The sequence below is a fragment of the Podarcis vaucheri genome (genome assembly GCF_965113315.1).
Source record: "Podarcis vaucheri genome assembly, chromosome: W".
Taxonomy (NCBI): domain Eukaryota; kingdom Metazoa; phylum Chordata; class Lepidosauria; order Squamata; family Lacertidae; genus Podarcis; species Podarcis vaucheri.
In genome coordinates this window covers 25,933,975-25,952,553 of record NC_138757.1, presented here as the reverse complement: position 1 = coordinate 25,952,553, position 18,579 = coordinate 25,933,975, and positions in this window count along the sequence as shown.

Here is an 18,579-nt window from a genome sequence, read left to right as displayed (position 1 = left end):
TGGTTTCTAAGGGTCCCCGCGTCGCCGGCGCGGTAGGACCCAGCCCCTGCCGAGCAGACTCCCTCCGGAGCTCGGAGGGAGTCCGCCATTCGGCGATGGCGCCAACCCATGTTCTAACTCCATTTTTTCTTCTTTTAACTAATAATTTAGTTTTATTCCTATTTAATTTAAATCCTGCCACTTCCCCAAATTTCTGGATCTTTCCTATTACTTTAGGGAGTGAAGTTTTAGGTTCTTCCACTGTTAGCACTAAATCATCTGCGTATGCTTTTAACTTAAACTCACTTTCCCCCATTTTTACACCTATAATCTCTTTGCTCTTATATTTCTGGCAAGTACTTCCAGTACCAGGATGAATAATAATGGTGATAATGGACATCCTTGTCTAGTTCCTTTTTGAATCTTACAATCATCCATTATCACCTGATTTATAATTAATTTTGCTTTTTGTTCTGAATAAATTGCTGCTATTCCTTTTATAAATTTAGAACCACATCTGATCTGTTCTAACAACTTTGACATGAATTTCCAAGAAACATTATTGTGATGGGATGATGAGCTGCTGGTCCCCCACCCTAATGGTTTCACCTTCCCTTCTGTTTTTGTCTGCCTGCTTCTTATATTCCTCCTTGGCCCTGTCTAAGTTAAGTTGGAGCTGACGATGGATCGCTTCCATTTCTTCCACGAACTGTTCGGCAGCTGGAACGCTCCATCTCTTCCCTTCCCCCCCTGGGAAAGCCCTGGGATGGCACCCGTAATTAGCCAAAAAGGGGTTCATCCCTGTGGACACGTTCTCCGCATTGTTGTAGGCAAATTCCGCCAACGCCAGCTTCTCCACCCAATCATTCTCTCTGTCATTGACATAACACCTCAAATATTGCTGGAGGATGCCATTGGCTCTTTCCGCCTGCCCGTTGGTTTCAGGATGCCAGGCAGTCGAAAAATTGACCTCTACATGCAGCAAGCTCATGAGCTTCCTCCAGAACCTGGAAGTAAATTGTTTCCCTCGGTCAGAAACCACCCTCAAGGGGGCGCCATGCAGCCTAAACACATTTTCCACAAACAATTTAGCGGTTTCTTCCGCTGTGACCGCATGTGAGCAGGCTATAAAGTGGGCCATCTTGGTTAACAGGTCTACCACAACCATGATGGCTGTTTTCCCTCTGGCCTTTGGCAGATCAGTCATGAAATCTATTGCCACTGCTTCCCATGGTCTTTCAGGTGTGGGTAGCGGTTCTAATAACCCTGCCGGCGCCCGCCTCTCCCCTTTGGCTCGCTGGCATTGGTCACAACCTCTCACATACTCCCACACATCTTCCCTGACCTTGGGCCACCAAAATTCCCTGGTAACCAGCCACATGGTTTTGTGTTGCCCAAAATGCCCTGCTGTGGGGCTATCGTGCAGCTGCTTGAGTACCTTCCCCCTCAACTCTCCTTCAGGTATATATAACGCTCCCTTGTAATACAACGCCCCGTTTCTCTCCTCAAAACCTCCGGGTTTATCTCCCTCCCTCCTGAGACCCCTGAGTTTGTCCTGGGCGTATTCATCATTCACCGTTCCCTCTACCAGTTCTCTTTGCCCCACCAATGCCGCCCCACACACCCAGTGGTCCTCTGGAATGACATGTCTTTCTTCGGGTGCTCCCTCCCCCTCCAAATATTCAGGTTTGCGTGAGAGAGCGTCCGCCCTAATGTTCTCTGGGCCTGGCACGTAACAAATCTCAAAGTGGATCTCAAATCTCAAAGTTGGAGAACTCCTGAGCCCATCTCAACTGCCGTTGGTTGAGCACTCGTGCCGTTCTCCAATACTCTAGGTTCTTGTGGTCAGTGCACACTTGCACCTTATGTTGTGCGCCAATTAGCAGGTGCCTCCATCTCCGGAAAGCCTCATGAATGGCAAGTAGTTCTCGGTCATACACCGTGTAGTTCCACTCGGATTTGTTCAGCTTTCGCGAAAAAAAGGCACACGTTCTCCACTCTGACTCCTCCTTTCCTGGCTGCAGAAGAAGCACCGCCCCTATGGCTCTGTCTGATGCGTCAGTTTCGACTCTCATCTTTTTTTGTAAATCCACATGCAGAAGTTGTTCTTCAGAGGCGAAGGCCCTTTTTAGTTCCTCAAATGCTCGCTCCGCCTCCTCAGTCCAAACAATTTTTTTCTTACTGCTGAGACAGTCCGTAATGGGCGCCGTCAGGTGAGCAAAGTTTCGGATGAACTTACGATAGAAGTTCCCAAACCCTAGGAACCTCTGCACATCCTTCTTTGTTTTGGGTGTTTTCCATTCCAGCACTGCCTGGACCTTTCCGGGATCCATGGCCAATCCCTTGTCTGACAGGCGGTACCCCAGGAATTCCACCTCCTTGGTATGAAACTGACACTTCTCCAGTTTCACCCACAGCCGGTTGGCTTGCAGCCTGCTCAACACTTCTCTGACGTCTCTCACATGCTGCTTTGTAAAAATCTTTCCCTTCCGCACACTGGTCAAAATGTCGTCAATCCTGGGCATAGGGAAGGCCACTGGTTCTGACACTGCGTTTAAACCCCTGAAGTCACACACAAGTCTCGGCTTGTCCGTGTTTTTTTTATCCACAAAAAACACTGGGCTACCACCCACCGCTCTTGACTCTCTGATGAAACCTCTCTTCAGGTTCTTGTCAATGAACTCTCTTAGCTCCTGCATCTCTCTATCTGACATGGCATACAACTTGCCTACAGGGAGCTGTGCCCCAGGGAGTAAATTGATTTGACAATCAAAGGGTCTATGTGGGGGTAGTTGGTCAGCTTCCCTTTCGCTGAACACGTCGCTGAGATCTGCGTATTGTCGTGGTACCTTCACTTTCTCCGTTACTTCCGTCCCTGCTAGGGTAGCTTGGGCTCCTGCTGAACCCTTTCCCTCCTTGCAGTGTTCTAAGCAATGTGCGGAACCAAAGGAAACCACTCTCTGATGCCAGCCCACCAGCGGATCATGTAACGCCAGCCAGCTCATCCCCAAAATAATGGGAGCCCCTCCCAAGGTGGCCACATTAAACGCTATCAGTTCTGTGTGCCTTGCCACCCTCATTATCATTGGGACGGTCTGCAAGCTGACTTCTCCTCCCAACAGCTCCCTGCCATCGATCGTGGTCACCTGCAGGGGGTTGCTTAAAGGGATCGTCTGTATCTGGTGTTCAGCTGCAAACTCTTTGCTCATGAAATTGCAGGAGCTGCCTGAGTCCAACAGCGCCTTTATCTTTAGAGGGTATCCGTTTTGCAGCTCTAGTGACACTTCTATCACTAGGGCGGGTTTAGGAGGTTCTGGCGTGGGCACTTTCACTGCTCTTTGGCCTGGCTTCTGTGCCCCGACGGTGGCAGCCAGGCGTTGGCTTTTACTGGCTCCGGTATTTCCTCCACTCCTCCCTCAACAGCTCCCACCATCCCTTGCCATTCCTTCCTCTGGGGGCAGACTCTGGCAAAGTGACCTGGCTGTTGGCAGAGATAGCATTTCCGGGTGCCTTTTCCCTCCTTCTTTCCCCCCTCACTGGGCTTTGAAACTGCGCGCGCGCTGTTCCGATTTCCATCGGCTCTGCCGGCGGGAAAGTTGGCTCTGGAATGTCTGGAATGCGGAACTCCTTCCAACGTTCCCCCTTCCCTTCCCGCCTCTCCAAGGCTCTCGCCTCCTGGCGCGCTCCTATGGTCAGCGCAGATTTGGTCAGCTGATCCATAGAAACCGCCCTGGGACTCCGGGAAAGTTCGTCTTTCACAGCCGAAGCAAGCCCTTCTTCAAATAGCATTTGAATGGGTTCCGCCGATAAATCCCACCCCAATCTGTGAACCAGCATGGTGAACTCAGTCCAGGACTCACGGACAGATCGGCTCCCCTGCTTGCAAGCCATTAGCTGTCTGTGCACCACTCCCTGCTCAATATCGCTGGAAAACATGAGATCCATTGCACGAAAGAACTTCATGGTGTCCTTTAGGACGTCATTATTCGTTGCCATCAGGGGTCTAACCCAGTCCCTCGCCCCCCTTTCAAGATGCCCAATCACGAAAGCCACTCGCGATTCCTCGTCAGGGAATTCATCAAACTGCACATTGAGGGCATATTGCATCTCTGTTCTAAAGGCATGGTAGTCCTTGGGGTCCCCCCCAAACTTCTGCACCAATCCTGGTACCTTTCTGGTGAACTGGGTGGCTTTCCCCTTTTTGTCTGCATCCTGAGCCCTTCTCTCCTCAAGCCTCGCCGTCTGCAGCGCCAGTTGGATCTCCAACGCCCGGTACCTTTCTTCCAAGCTTGGACCAGCTCCAACTCCTGCTTCTCCGGTTCCGGCTGGGTCACTCATGATGCCTTCTCCTGCACAAACAGCTTACAAAGACTGTCGGAATGCTGTGATGGGATGATGAGCTGCTTGTGCGTAAAATCGTAGTCCCTCAGAGTCTGTGCAAGTTCACAAACCTCTGTCTGTGACAGAGCCCCTCAGACATGGCTGCTCTAGTCACTTGTAGATTCCGACAGTGGTTGCTTTCGGAATCGCTTCCAGCATAAAAGCTCCTTAACAGAAACACGTCTTCTGGACTCGCGGCGTGACAGTTTCCGGCGAGGAGTGGGTCTCCCTATGGGAGGTCCAGAAACCTCCCCACTGTTCTCGCTGGACGTGTCCCTGAGCCCTCCCTCTTGCTCGCTTTCCCTCAGAGACCCACCTCTCCCCCTGCTGGTTCCTGCTTCAGCTGCTGAGTCTCTCCCAGCCTCCCTGAGCCCTTCCACCACCTGTTCCTCCGATGGCAGTTCCCTGACACTTCCCCTGTATCTTGTTGCAACAGCACCATGTCAATGGCCTGATCTGAAGCGTCCATTTCCACCCGCAAGGGCTTGTGAGGAGCCACGTGAAGCAGCTGCTCCTCTGAAGCAAAGACCTTCTTTCAGCTTTCAAAGGCCTGCTGCACCGCCTTAGTCCACAGAAACTTTTTCTTCCCATTCAGACAATCAGTTATGGGTGCCAACAAATGCGCAAAGTTCCTGATAAACTTACGGTAGAAGTTGCTGAAGCCCAAGAATCTTTGCACATCCTTCTACGTCTTGGGGCTTTTCCAGTCTAACACTGCCTTCACCTTCTCCTGATCCATGGCAAGTCCCCGATCCGACAGCCGGTACCCCCAGGAACTCGACCTCGCAAACATGAAACTGGCATTTCTCCAGTTTGACGCACAACTGAAGCTCCTTGAGCTTCTCCAACACTTGCCGGATGTCCTTCACATGCTGTTTCTCATTCTCTGAAAAGACCAAGATGTCATCCAAGAAACAGACGCAGTTCTGGTACAGGAGGGAACCCAGCACATGATGCATGAAGGCCTGGAAGCAGGGAAGGCCTGGAAGCAGACGTGCTTTTCCTGTCTGTAGTGTCACTTCCAAAACTCGCATCAGCAAATATCTCAAGACCACCAGACATTTGATTGTTAAATCTCAGTCTGTAGTGCATAGTGCCTTTCAAATAGCGTGCTATGCGTTTCAGAGCTTTCCAATCCTTAACAACAGGATTGTTGACTTGTCTGCTTAGCAAGTTACAGCTAACTGCAATGTCCGGTCTTGAACATCTGGCAATGAAGTTTCGTTTGCTTAGCACACATCTGTACAGTGTAGTGTCAGAAAATGTGTCTTCAGTACCATCTACCTGATAACCTGTTGTCATTTGTGTCTACAGGGTTAGCATCCATCAGGTTTAGTTTGCTTAACACATCAGCAATTTTCTGTGACTGGTGTACTAGAATATTATCATCTTGGTCTCTCTCTATTTCCAGAGATAGGTTACCTCACCAAGATCTTTCATGTCAAAGTGCTCCTTCAGCTGAGCTAGGGCGCTGTTGTACATCTTGACATCCTTCCAAAAGAAAAGTATATCATCAACATAAAACAAGCAATACAGCTTCTTTTGCCATTCCTCTTTGACAAATACACATGGATCAGCTTTACCTTGCTGAAAACTTAGAGAAAACAACACTTCAGTGAGTTTAGAGTTCCAGCATCGTGCACTTTGCTTGAGACCGTATAGAGACTTCTTCAGAGAACAAACAAATCCCTCTTTTACCTTTATGCCATCAGGTGGAAGAATGTAAAGTGATTCACCTAAGGTTCTGTCCAAAATGCTGTATTCACATCGTGATGAGAAACGTGTAGATTCTCTTCTGCAGCATGTTTGAGCATAAGCCTAATGCTCTCATATCTCACGGTGGGTGAGTAGGTCTCGTGATAGTCTTCTCCTGGTACCTGTGAAAAACCTCTGGCTACCAATCTGGCTTTGTGTCTGACTATCTTGCCATTCTGATCTGTCTTTGCTTTGAAGACCCATTTGCTGTCAAGCAGTTTCATCCCTGGAACTGTCGGAACTAGCTCCCATGTTTTGTTCCTCTCTAAGGAATCAAGCTCAGCCTTCATGGCAGTTAACCATGGCTCAGCATCCTTCGAGTCCAAAGCCTGGTTCTCTTGGAAGCTTGAAGGTTCAAATACCTTCTTGGAGCTATTAACAGCAGTTACAGCTTTAGCTGCTTTAGCAAATTCATCAGCAAATCTCTTGGAGGTCTACCTTTTGCGGCTCTTTCAGACCTGTGAATTAGACGTAAGTCTTCAACACTCTCCTCTTCTTTCTTAGGAGAAAAGTGGCCTATAGTGAACGGTGGTTCCTCCAGTTCTCGATCAGAGCCTTCAGAGGGTCACAGAGAGGCCTTAGCACTCTTGAAATCCTCTGTATCATCTGAGTCAGTTTCAGAATCAGAATCATAATCTTCATCAGTGGGTGTGGGGTTTTGCTGCTGTTTATCCTCAGACTCTTCACTGTCATCAGGATAACACTGGAAAATTCCCACATTCTCCCCCCACTTGGCATTGTACTCAACACTTCTAGTGAGCCCAATTGTATTAGTGTCAGTCATTATTACTCTGTAAGAACCTTTTTGATATCCTAGAAAGATACCAAGCAAACCATGTTTGCCTGACGTGGAGCTTTGTGGTGTGTGAACCCACATGTCAGAACCAAACATTCTCATGTGCTTGATGTATGGTTTCTTGCCAAACTTCTTTTCATAGGGGGTACAACCAATCGGTGCTGATAATCTGTGATTAAACGTATAAACAAAACAGCTGAGCGATTCTGCCCAATAACTCTCTGGGAGATTAGCATGATGCAGCAAGGTTTTCAAGCCTTGAAGCAATGTTTGGCTTGCCCTTTCACAAAGTCCATTCATCCAAGGATACCCTGGACTTGAAAGGTCATGTTGAATTCCTTTCTCAGTCAGAAAAGCTTCAAACTGCTGAGAAGTGAATTCTCCCCCTCGATCTGTAAATAAACATTTCACCTGTTTATCATGCACATTTTTCAACCAAGCACAGATCTCGCAATATCTGGATCTCGCAATATCTAATGCTAAATGTATGTCGGTAATGGAGGATAAGATACAACCCCAAGAAGCAACTACCAGTCCTTCCCTCCAACCAGAACAACCCTCCGTGCTCTTAATAGATTTACATGACCGTCCCTTGATAAACATACCTGAAGAAAGCAGCACACAACAGGAAAAAACCCCTTCTACACATTCATCAATGCCAGACCTGGAACCTTCTTATAGCACTGACCAATCAAGAGAAGAGGTGCCTTTGCCAACCTTCCCAAATAGCCCACTCGCTCAGTCTTATCCCTCTTTGCGGAGTATTATGGATTCAACAGCAAGACCAGTGACGGAACTGATTGAAGATCCAACAGGCCACATAAATCAAGTAGCCCAAAAGACCAGTAGCAGGCTACAGAGAGACCAAACTTCTGACGAGATAGATGGACCACACCGGGTGGCCCACCAAACTCTTTTGGAAAAGGGGCCCGCCCCTGCTCAAGGTCCTACTCCTAGTAGATCGAGTGGCCAAGTTCAACAGTCAGACAACCTTGTAAATCCTCCCACTCAGCTTTTACGAGAGGTTTTTCATCAGAGGAAGATAACTGATTTCTTTATTGGCTCCCCTCTTCCCGTATTAAAGTCGAGCCAACCTTCCGAATGACAGTCAATTGGAGGAACGAGGAAACCCCAGCCTTCAATATTAAGTTGGAAGATTGCTGGATGGAAAAGTAAAAAATCAGATCCAGAATTCCAAAAATATATTAATTCCTTTCTTATCATACTATTACAAGAAACTTGGGTGGAGGAGGAAATTGAGTTAAATGGCTTTGAGTTTATATGTCTGCCTGCTAGCCCGTCAACGAATGGTGGCCGCCCTAAAGGTGGCCTTACAATTGGTATCTCCCTTAAACTTCAGGTTAAACTTTCACTAGTGCACGCATTTCCGCCTTATGCTATTACCGGACTGATCTCTGGTGGAAACTTCTCTTTATTGGTTACAAATGTCTATTTCCCCCCGGAGGGTTAATAGCTGATCTTACTTCTAGATGGGAATCCCTAGAGGATTTTTTTACTTTCTTGTTATCTTAAATATCCTAATGTCCCCTCCATTACCGGAGGCGATTTTAACGCTCGGATAGCCTCAAATCGGGAGGCTCTTACAAAGTCTAAATGGTGGGTCGACCCCGGCGCTCAAACCTACGATCTAGTATATATCCCCACTAGAATATCAAAGGATGTAAAATTCAATAAGGCGGGAGTGATGCTTTATCAGATGACTTTACGCCTTAATTTAATTATATTAAATGGCAGGTGTCCTCCAGATATACCAGGAGAGTTCACCCACCTGGGGTTAAAATCAAACAGTGTTCTTGACTATGTATTGGTTTCCCGGGATCTATTTTTGAATGTCACCTCTTTTAAAATTGATAATGCCCAATTTAGTGACCATCTTCCCCTGACAACCAAGTTATGTGTTGACTGGCAGATGCTCGAGCGCTCCCACCCAATCCCAGTGATTGTGGAGCCGTCCACTAAAACAAAGGGGATTAGATGGTCCCCTGCCCTCGCCCATAGATATACGGATTTTATCCGAGAAAAGTTTCCTGGTGATCAGCCGGACGTAGGAATAGTCCCGCGTGATCCTATTACCTGTATGAATTTTTATTCTTGCCTGATAGAAGTTTTAACTCGCTTTTTTACTTCTCCAACCTATGGAGTTAAAAACGATCATTTTAAATTTGGCGCCCCTTGGTTCAACTCTGCTTGTAAACTAGCCAAACTCCATCTACATACAATATATAATGACTATAAACTTTCCGGTGCTCTGGCCTTACCTCCATCTTATTCCCTGGCTAAAAAAGCATACAAACAGGCCCAGAAATCGGCCAAACGGGAATGGCATTTAAATCGCTGGCAGACTATAATTTCTGCCTCAAAATCTCATAACTCCCGGAAATTTTGGTCCTTAATAAAGGGAAGAAACACGAAATACCCCTTAACGGTGATCCCGGCCCCTACATGGGAGCAGTTCCTGAGAAAATATTTCTCAGTGGCAGAAGCTCCGGCCACTCACTGGAGACCTTCTAATCCCCTTCCCATCTGGCCCAATACCGACCCTGCTGAAATCTTAGAATTGATAGCTGAGCTGAAAACAGGTAAGGCCCCTGGGCCAGATTTGGTCCCTGTTGAGGCTATAAAGCTACATTCTGCATGGTGGGCAGGGATTTTAGCTAAAACGTTCGACGCAATAAATGCCACGGGCTTAATACCAGGAACGTGGAAGGAGGCCATTATAATTCCTATCTACAAAAAAGGCCCTCCCAGTGACCCAGGGAATTACCGGAATATCAGTCTGCTATCGTCCATTGGGAAAATATATGCCCGTTTTTTGCTGGCAAGGTTGATGAAGTGGTCAGCTGAGGCTGACCTGATTGGGCATGAGCAAGCTGGATTTAGATTAAACCGATCCACAACAGACCAGGCAATTATTCTTTATCACTTAACCCGGAAATACTCGACACCTCGACGGGGCCAACTTTGCGCAGCTTTCATAGATTTGAAAGCTGCGTTTGATAGTATTCCGAGGCAATTACTATGGGATAAACTTGCCTGCTGGGGAATAGATAGAAGGCTCCTGTGGCTTATCTCCCAACTTCATGCCGGGTCCGTGGCGAGGGTAAGAATATCCCCTGCTGGAGACCTAACTAACCCAGTGCCAGTAAATAAGGGTGTACGCCAGGGTTGTATTTTAGCGCCACTTCTTTTTAACTTATTTATCGGTGATATGAGGAACCCATTAATCGACTCACAAAAATTTATCCACACCCCCCGTATAGCAGATTATCGTTGTCCTTTACTTCTCTACACAGATGATGCGGTACTACTCTCTTACTCCAGAGTGGGTTTAAGGAGGGCACTAAAGATTTTTGCGTCATATTGCCATTCTAATCATCTGTCTATCAACCACACCAAGTCCAAAGTACTGATATTTTCAAGGAGTCGAAAATTATATTCATGGAAATTGGAGGGCATGAAAATCGAACAAGTACATAAATTTAAATATTAAGGAATTTATTTTCAATATAATTTAGGGTGGAGAGCGCACGTTGAATATCTTCAAAACAAGACAAAAGCCCTAACACACTCCCTCCTCCGTTTTTTCTACTCTGAGGGGGCCTTATTCATCCCTGCGGCCTTGAAAGTGTATAGCATCAAAGTGATGGCCACAATGGCCTATGCTGCACCTTTATGGGCTGCCTTTGTAAACCTCTCACCTTTAGAGTCGCTTCAAAGCCAATTCTTACGCCGACTTTTAAAACTACCAACATGCGTAAGTAATGCGGCTATTCGCTTAGAAATGAAGATCCCCACAGTGGAGTTAGTTTTATGAAGGAGAGTTTTGATTTATTGGATATCCCTATGGCATAAACTCCCGAACCATTATCTCATTCAATGCATGTGGCGGGATGACTTCACAAATTTGTGGTCAGGAAAAATCCATGCCAAATTGCTGTCCTATGAGATCTCGCCCACTGAATTGCTCAAACTGGATCTAAACATGGCAAAAAGGTGTATAAATCAAAGGCTGGATGATGCAGAGCTATACCAAAATTTCTTAGCTGGTGGCGGAGCCTGCTCGCCGTTAAATCTCGGCATAACCCCTATCTACCGTGCTCCGTCCTACTTAACATCGCTTATGGCCGCATCTCACCGATATGCCTTCATTAGAGCTAGGTTCAATGTTTTTCCAACAAACGTGCTGAGACATAGATTCACTAAGGGCCAAGTCCCTTCAATGTGTACTTGTGAAATGAAAACATCTGAATCTCTACATCATGTTATGTTTATCTGCCCTATGTACAGTTCAGCTCGTGCTAGTATACTAAACTCCATAATCCAGCCTATGGCTGACAAACCAGTAGACCTACAGCTTGCCTGGGTTCTTCAAGATGTGGATCCTTATATTACCCTACAGGTTGCTAAATTCCTAACAGCCGTCCTCTCGTACAAGAGACGGAATGGAATGTTAGCTGATTATTGATAGCTATAAGAATTTTCGATAATGACATCAGATATTGATTTTAGCGTAGTGTCTAAATTTTTAATCTTAATCTTAAATTTTCCTTTTGAATTGCCAATATTTGTCCTTGTGAGCTATGAATTGTGTTATATTACTTGTGGCTTGTACGAGACCGCTGTTTTATTTGATTTGTTTTGTGTGTTGTGCTTTATGATGGGCATAATAGCCGAATAAACATTTTGACAACCAAGCACAGAATTCCTTGAACCTAGGAAACGCTTCTGATTTCTGCTTGAGATTGTACACATGAATATACCTGGAAAATGAATCAGTGAGAACCATGAAGTACCTGGCTCCACCCAAAGAGGGTGTTAGTGGACCAACAAGATCAGCATGCACTACCTGGTATGGTTCTGTAGCTTGTCTACTAGACATCTTACTTTTTGCAGCCATTTTGACCTTCTTTGCTGCGCATGCCTTGCACTTCATGTGGTACCTGCAGGGTTTAATAGTCATACCTTCAACTAAGGCAGGCATTTTGGAAACTGTCTCGAAGTTTAAATGACCATGTTTCTTGTGATAATCATGAATACATCCTGCATGCACAATCTTGTTAGTATCTGCAATACAACAAGTTTCATCCTGCACAACATCAACAGAATCATCATAATGCAATACAGGCTCATACAATAAATTTTATTACAATTGCCATCAATTTGATTTGAATTAATTTTATAATGAAATGATTTTAGAATGTTGTACTATTTTATTGTTGTTAGCCGCCCTGAGCCCGGCTTCGGCTGGGGAGGGCAGGATATAAATTATTAGTATTAGTATTATTATTATTATTATTATTATTATTATTATTATTATTATTATTATGTTACTCTTGGACTAGCCATCTTTGTGCCTTTAAAGCAGACTCTGTCTGTTTACCTGGAGCTGCATTCCAAAAGCACACTACTTGAGGCCTTTGCTTTCTCCTGCCGCTGCCGGTAAGTGCTTTGGCTAGAAGTTCAAAGCCCACCCCTTATTGCCAATTAATTAGGGACTGGCAGGCTTTCCGGGGCAATGAGCACATACCTCTCATCAATCTTCTTGACACACAGAGAAGATAAGAGCTGCATTCCGTTCTTCTGCTGTTCTTTTGGGCCCAGGATCAAAAATGTCGGAATCTCCACTCAGCCAAGCTGATAAAGCGCATCTTCCGGCCGAGTCCTTCGGAATCACCTTCCGATGAATAATTAACAACCTGAGCCTCTGATAAGGCTCCAATGCACATTCCCCCATTCAGCAGAGTTCCCAAAGCAGCAGAAGTGATGAGATTCATGGCTACATGCTATGCTTTATTACTTACTACACAGACAGCAAAGAAATATACATCCTCTCTCTATGAAAGCAGAGAGCAACCAAACAACAAAGGAACAAAGGAAAAAGGAAACCACTAACGTCACATCCCGTCTCCCGTGAGACTTCCAACAGTCTGGAAGGTCTCTGGAATGTAAACAGAGTCCTGTGACTCTAAGCAGCTGCTCAGTGGCAAACAGAAACTAACACTGTCGTTTCCCTGCTCTTTGGGCTCCCCTCCTCCCTCCTTTGCCGCTGCCCCCACCATTCCTTGCCAGCCTTTGTGCTGCAGGCAAGCTTTGGCAAAGTGGCCCAGCTGTTGGCAGAGGAAGCACTTCTTGGCTGACTTCCAGCTCCCTCCCTCCTTTTTTCTTGGAGCCTCAGCGTTTGAAAGTTTCTGCGCGCTGGCTCCGTCAATTTCCATCGGCTCCGCCTAGGGCACCCTGTGTGTAGTCCCAGCTGGTGTCTCAGGAATGCGGTTGCCATAGAAACGCTCTCCTCTGGCCTCCCGCCTTTCCTGTGTGCGCACCTCTTGCTGAACACCAATAGACAATGCCACTTTGGTCAGCTCATCCATCGATCTCGGCTGGGGTCCCCTGGATAGCTCATCCTTAATGTCCGAATTTAAGCCCGCCTTAAAGAGCGCCTGCATGAGTTTGGACAACAAATCCTATCCCAGCTGATGCAGCAGCATTGCGAACTGGGACCAGTAGCTGCAAACAGTCAGGGATCCCTTTTTGAGTGTCAGGAGCTCCTGCTGCATGACATCCCACTGAATTTCGTTGTTAAACATTGCGTCCATCGCCTAATAAAATTTCTGCAAGTCCTGGAGGGCATCGTTTCTCACTGCTATCAGGGGTCTCACCCATTCCAAGGCTGCGCCTTCTAAGTGGGAAATTACGAATGCCACCCTCTCCTCATCATTTGCAAATTCCCTCCTTTGCAAGTCCGGGGTCTTAAAGGCAAGGTACTCTTGAGGGTTCCCACCAAATTTGCTCACCAGAGCCGGTATCTTTCTCTCCACTGGAGTTGCCTTGATTTGCTGCTCCTGCAATCTGTGTTCCTCCAGCCTCGCTGCGAGGTCAGAGACATGTGCTTCCAGCTCCACGTTCCTTTGCATCAGGGTCGCTACGTTCTGCACTGCATCTTCCTCAGCGCCTCTGCCTGCAGCCCCTTGCTCCTCCGGCCTCGCTTTATTCTCTTGACTTATAGTACCGCTCTTCACTGCTACACATGAGCAACCGCAAAGACACCCAGATTGCTGTCAGATGCTGCTGGTGGTTGCTCGTGAGTAACCAGGCAGGACTCTGACCTGTCTTTTAAAGGTTTTATTGTGCAAACTATTTACAGTGCAGATCTACCAAGTTCATGTCCGTCTTAGTCACATGCAGAATCTGGGAGTGGCCCCTTCCGGCTTCTCCCCCAACATAAGAACTTTGACACCCCAAGCCTCCGCTTCCCCTCGTTGCGTTTCACCCCTCTGCGCAAGCTGGGTGAAGGAAGTGGCGTGCGTCCCTCCTGGTCAGTTTGGCGAGGTGAGGCGCTGGGGCTCTCAGCAGCATCCTTGAGCCCTTTCCTCGCTTGTCTGGCCCCTTCCCTCTCTTCTCCACTGGAGGTGTGGCTTTTCCCACCGCTGGAAGAGGAACTGCTCCTCAGGAGTTTCGAAGACTCTCTGTAGCCCAACGGCCCCCCTGCCTCCCCCCCCATTCCGATGGCAGTCCCCTGACATCCTTGTTTCCATCTTTGGGCTAATAACATTCTCGCTGCAGTTGTTGCATATAAAAACAATGTTTTATCCTGCTTATGTATTTCTTGACCTACTATACCTAATAGGACGTCTTCTGGGTTTTTTAAAATAAACGTATATTTCAACATTTTTTAAAGTTCACTATATATAATTTCCCAGAAGACATTCACCTCCTTACAGGTCCACCACATATGGTAAAAAGTACCCGCTTTTTCTTTGCATTTCCAACATTTATTATTTATTCTATACATTTCTGCTAATTTCACTGGTGTTGAATACCATCTAGACATCGTTTCCATTACATTTTCTTTAAGTGAACTGCATGTGGTAGAATTTATTTATTTTTGATAAATATTTTATTAAGTTTTCACAATAAAAAACAAAGACAATACAAAATCACAGAAAAAAACAATACAATACAAAAATACAAACATTAAACACATCAAAAGAAAAAGAAAAAAGAGATAAAAACACATATAATAACAAAAAACAAAAATTCCCTCTTTCTTAATTTCTCATCTTCAATTAGCTTATTTTCCGGACTTCCTCACGTTTCCCGTTCTTGTATCCCTTTTTATAAATTAATTCAGCAAATTCATATCCTATTAATTTATCTGTTGTTAATCCAATCTTACATTTTACTTTGTTGCTAAAGCCCCTGCAATTCATTTCAATGTCCTTAACATTCATAAATTTTACAGTATTTCTGCAAATAAATTTTAAATTTCTTCCAATCTTCCTCCACCGTCTCCTCTCCCTGATCTCGGATTCTGCCAGTCATTTCCGCCATCTCCATATAGTCCATTAGTTGCATCTGCCAATCTTCCAAGGTGGGTAGATCTTGTGTCTTCCAATGCTTTGTGATGAGAATTCTTGCTGCTGCTGTAGCATACATTAAAAAAGTTCTATCCTTCTTTAACACCGATTGGTCCACTATGCCCAGGAGGAAGGCCTCTGGTTTCTTCAGGAAAGTATATTTAAATACCTTTTTCAGTTCATTATATATCATTTCCCAGAAGGCCTTGATCCTTGGGCACGTCCACCAAAGGTGAAAGAATGTACCTTCCATCTCTTTGCATTTCCAACATTTGTTATCGGGCAAATGATATATGATACATGCCATAAATTTAATCCCGGTGGTCCACAACTTCTCTCAGTCAGCAAACATGATATTATGACCTATGTCTTGTGCCCATTTTATCATTGCCGATTTTACTGTTTCTTCCTCAGTATTCCATTTCAACAGCAGATTATACATTCTCGAAAGTATCTTTACATTGGGTTCTAACAGTTCTGTTTCCAACTTTGATTTTTCCACCTGGAAACCAATTTTTTTATCCAAGTTATAAACCTCTCTTATTTGAAAATAGTGTAATCAGTCTCGCACCTTCCCTTTGAGTTTGTCATAACTCTGCAATTTCAATTTATCACCTTCCTGTTCTAAAATTTCCCAGTATTTTGGCCAATTAGCTTCCATGTTGAGTTTTTTCAAGGCCTTCGCCTCCATAGGTGATAGTCACCTTGGAGTTTTACTCTCCAAAAAGTCTTTATACCTTATCCAGACATTAAACAATGCTTTTCTGACAATATGGTTTTTAAATGCCTTATGTGCTTTTATCTTGCCGTACCATAGATATGCATGCCACCCAAATACATTGTCATACCCTTCAAGGTCCAAAACATCAGTGTTCTCAAGAAGCAGCCATTCCTTCAGCCAGCAAAAGGCTGCTGACTCGTAATAAAGTTTTAAGTCCAGCAGGGCAACCCCCCCCCCTCTGTCTTTAGCATCAGTAAGAATTTTAAGTTTTATTCTGGGCTTTTTGCCCTGCCAGACAAATCTAGATATGTCTCTTTACCACTTCTTGAAACAGTCCATCTTATCAATAATTTGCAATGATTGGAATAGAAATAACATCCTCGGCAATACATTCATCTTAATAACAGCAATTCGACCCAGCAAGGAAAGCTTCAAGTTCGTCCAAATTTCTAAATCTTTTTTCACCTCTGACCAGCATTTCTCATAATTGTCTTTAAAAAGATTTACATTCTTAGATGTCATATTCACCCCCAGGTATTTTACCTTCTTTACTATTGTTAGCTCTGTCTCATTCTGAAACCTCTCTCTTTCTATCGGCGACAAATTTTTCTCCAGAACCTTAGTTTTTAACTTATTTAATTTAAAACCTGCCACTTGACCAAATTCCTGGATAACTTCTAGGGCCCTCTTTGTACTAGGTATCGGCTCCTGTAATGTCATAACAAGATCATCTGCGAAAGCTTTAAGTTTGTATTGTTTGGCTCCGACCTGGATACCCTGAATCAAATGATCCCTTCTAATCATGGTTAGGAGAACCTCCAGGACAGAAATAAAAAGTAATGGGGAAATTGGGCAACCTTGTCGTGTCCCTTTCTCTATTTTAAACTCTTCAGTAACCATATTGTTCACTATCAATTTGGCTTTTTGTTCAGAATATATCGCACCTATACCGTTTTCAAAGTTTTGTCCAACCCCCATCCCCTGAAGATTTTTCTTCATAAAACTCCAAGAAATATTATCAAAGGCTTTCTCCGCATCCACAAAAATCAAAACTGCTTTTGTATTGATGTTCACCTGCAACTTTTCTAGAATATTAATAATATTCCTCGTGTTGTCCGATAGATGTCTTCCAGGGAGAAAGCCTGCCTGATCTTTATGTATTATTCCTGCCAAAACTTTTTTCAATCTTCTAGCCAAAATATCAGCAAAAATTTTGTAATCCACATTGAGTAGGGATATGGGGCGATAGTTCTTCAGTTGTGTCTTTTCAGACTCAGTTTTCGGTATGAGTGTGATATAAGCTTCTTTCCACGTCTCAGGTGCCTTTTTCCCTTCCATAATTTCATTACAAACCTCCTTCAGTGGTTGAATTAAACAGTCTTTCAAAGTTCTATAATATTTGGAGGTTAGTCCATCAGGTCCTGGGGATTTTCCTAGTTGCATATTTTGAATTGCGCCTTCCACTTCTTGTTCGGATATTTTATAGTTAAGTAAATCTTTATTTTCTTGAGAAATTTTTTGTAATCCATTGGTATTCAAAAATTTGTCAATTTTCGACCCCATCTGCGGCCCTTGTGTGTAAAGTTCTTTAAAGTATCTCTGGAAGCAGCTTATGATCTCCTGTGGCTTCTGAATGTTTCTTCCATCCACTTCAAGATTGGTAACTGTGTTTAGTTTTTGTCTCTTCTTCAACTGCCATGCTAGCAATTTTCCACATTTGTTGGCTGATTCGAAGGTTTTTTGTCTCATCTGTTTGACTTTCCATTCCTGATTTATCATTTTCATGTATTGTACTTGATATAACTTAATTTCTCTCAAGATCTCTTGGGATTTTGGTTTAACTCTAAGTTTTTTCTCTCCTTCTCTTATTTTCTCCAAAATCTTCTCCTTTTTTTCATTTTGGATTTTCCTCTTTATTGCATTTTGTTGTATCAAAAACCCTCTCATCACGGCTTTGCTTGCGTCCCAGATTGTTCTTTTTTCCACTGTAGTCTTCAAATTTATCTCAAAATAGTCCTTTATGGTTTTTTGGGCCTTCTTGATGATTTCTGAATCTCTAAACAAGGCGTCATTCATCCTCCATCTGAAGGATCCAGTCACTGTTGGTTTCATTTCCATCTTTACAGGGTTATGGTCAGAGCATGTTTTTGGGCAGATTTCCGTTCTGCGGATCTTGGGAGCTATTCCTCTAGTTATCCAGATTTGGTCAATCCTTGTCCAGGTCTTTTGGGGTTCAGAAAAGAAAGTCCCTTCTTTTCCAAGGGGGTTCTTGGTTCTCCATATATCAATTAAATCCATATTGTCTGTCATTTCAGAAAAGGTTTTCGGTAGTCTTCCATCTTTTGTCACCACTTGTCTTTCTGACTTATCCATATTTGTCGATACCACTCCATTCATGTCTCCAAGCATGATAATGTTTGAGTCTATATAGTCCAACAATGTCTCATGCAGTTTCTTATAAAATTCTGATTTCCCCTCATTTGGTGCATAAATTCCTAATATCAAAAATTTCTCACCTTGAAATTGTATTTCAATAGCTACGTATCTTGCTTGGTCATCTTTAAATACAAATT